The following is a 2,581-nucleotide window of genomic DNA, read 5'->3' as shown; positions in this document are numbered from 1 at the left end:
TTTCTGGAGCAGGTAATGCTGAAGAAAGCGAAGGAAGGCTGGAGATGATGCCTTGAGAGGTCTTTTTAAGGGGTGCAAGACCGTGCCACAGAGGCACCTTTAGGCACTTCTGCCTGTTTGATGCCATTGTCTTTTAGCCATTCCCCTTCTCAGCTCTGTTCAGTAAAGACATCCCGCTGGGCTCTAGTGAGGTTTTCCTTGCAGCCACTCTACAGTTTCAGAGCTTTGTTTACTTCAGACAACGGCAGATGTGCAGGGAAATGGCCCTATGCTGTCAGCCAGGTCTGTAAGGACATTGGCCAGTCCCACAGGTTTGCTCTGAGGGCTTTAGCTCAGCTGCTCAGAACCAGCCTTGGGACTAGTTAGTTCCCTTATGCTTCATGAGGCACCGGCCAGCAGTTTTGCTGGGTCTTTCTAACATAAAGTGTCTGGAGGGCAAGTATCTGCTACAGGAGTTGAAAATGTTCTTGAAATCCCTTGAAGCTGGTTCCCTGGGTCATATTCATTCATTTCTCTCTATTTTCTGACTTAGCACTGATGCATCTTCAGGTTGGCTCTCCAGTAAGGAGCTGGGGCAGGAGCTAGGTTGATCTCATTGCTAACTAAGGAGAACCTAGGAGGATCACCAGATTTTCTATGACTGACGTCTCATGGTTAGAGGTTTACTGTTGGTCTATACCAGGCCCGGTGACAAAGGAAACAGAAGCCTGGTTTCTGGCATCTGGGCATCTGGGAAGGAAAGTGAGCTAGAAAATGGAAGATGTGATGGAGAACATCCTAACCCATCAAGTATTGAAATTCTCTACGTGCCTCAGTGCATAGGCAGCAAGAATGAGGGTGAGTGAGTGTGAGAGAGTCCTTCCCATCAGGAGACCTCCCTTTCCTTGTGAAAGACCCCACATTTGCCTTCAGGAGCAATTCAACACATCAGAGGAAGCAGAGCCAGCTTTTCTTGGCAAGACCCCACAGAGATGAACATGTTGTGACAAGCTTAGCCTAGCCCCAGGGTGCAAATGTCCTAAGAAGGTTCAACTGATATCCACAGTCCAGCAGCATGGTATATCCCTGGACCTGATGCCTTCCATCCTCAGTACACCTCTGACCTCCTGCATCCCTTTCCCCACCTGAAAGACTCAGGTGGGAATGACGGTTCCCTTTTGGCAGCGTTGAGACCCTGGGGTCCCAGGCCAGCTTGTTGCAGCACATTGGGATTCCTGAGAGACCCCGTGACAGAGACCAGGCACATTTTGGGCACATGAGGGGCACCAGACCCCACAGGAGCAACTGTGCTGGTTCAGTAAAGGAGGGGGATCCCAGCCCCAGGGTGCACGCCCATCTTCCCAAACCACCCCAGACCCCTTCCAGCACCCAAGCCACCCCAACCCCCCTGGGGCTGACTCCTCCAGCACCACCTGACTCTGAGGTGGCCACACTGTCCATAGCAGCCCAACACCGGTGGCTCTGGCGAAGAAGCTGGCACTGGGGGAGAGTGGGGAATGTGTCGATGGCTGAGGTGGGGTGGGGGGCTGCCCATGTCCCCTCCCTGCCATCCTCAACCGACTGTATTCTGGCTCTGAGGAGTGCTTGGCTCCACCTTCTGCCCTTCCCTCCCCCGGTGCTAGGCAGCAAAGCCAGCTAGAGACATCCAGCCGGGGTATTAGTAAAAACCAAGCCTCCCTCTAGGAATGGCACTCGCCTGAGAGCCTCTCCGCACCGCACACCCCGACGCCGCCGGGGCTGGGAGGGAGAACAGGGGGGCTATTGGGATACAAATCAAAGCCCTTGCAGGATCTGCCCGGCACACCGGCCAGCAATGTAAGTTTTCCTACCTGAGCTCGCTCACACGCACATGTCCACACGTTCACTCGCGCTTTTTCACCCCTACTTTCTCTTACTTTTTGTGATTTCCCCAGTGAGGGTCTGTGTCACCCTCTGAAACCGGAGGGACAGCAGCCCTTGCTCTGCGTTGGTTCTTTTTCAGCTAAGCTTTTCTAACACTTCTTTTTTTCCTTTTTAATTTCTTTCTTTTTTTTAAATTTCTGGATGGGGGTGATAGGGAGGCCTTTATTTTTAGAGCATTTCTTTTTACAAGGGGGAAACTGCTGCACGGAGGCAGGGACTTTTAGAGGTGACTGCAGAGAGGAGAGAGGAGGAGTGTGAGGGGCAGGCAACCCAAAGCCTTGCTTGTCTCAAAGTTAAACTTGGTGTGTGTTTGTGTCTGTGTATATATATGTGAATGCGAATGTCTATACGTATATGCATACATGCACAGACAGGCAGGTGTGTGGGGATGCAATGTAGATGCATTTTAAATCTTTGGATTATGAGTTGCAAGAGGAGGGTGAGGGATGGGGTGTCCCCACAGAGACACTTTCTCACAGCCGATACTGGGGTCTCTGGGTGCGGATTTGGAGTTGGGGCTGGTTCCCTGCCTGGCAGTGCTGCCCACTCTGCTCCCCCGGTAGCCGGGAGATGTGTCCCTTCTGGTTTATCGATACGGTGCCGGCGCTCCCCCTCCCGTGCCTTCCCCTGGGCGCCCCATGGCATTTCACTGCACCTTTTCGAAAGAAAGGGGCACTTC

This window comes from Antrostomus carolinensis, unplaced genomic scaffold, assembly GCF_000700745.2.
Source record: "Antrostomus carolinensis isolate BGI_N321 unplaced genomic scaffold, ASM70074v2 scaffold38576, whole genome shotgun sequence".
Taxonomy (NCBI): Eukaryota; Metazoa; Chordata; class Aves; order Caprimulgiformes; family Caprimulgidae; genus Antrostomus; species Antrostomus carolinensis.
Note: the sequence above shows the minus strand (reverse complement) of the source record.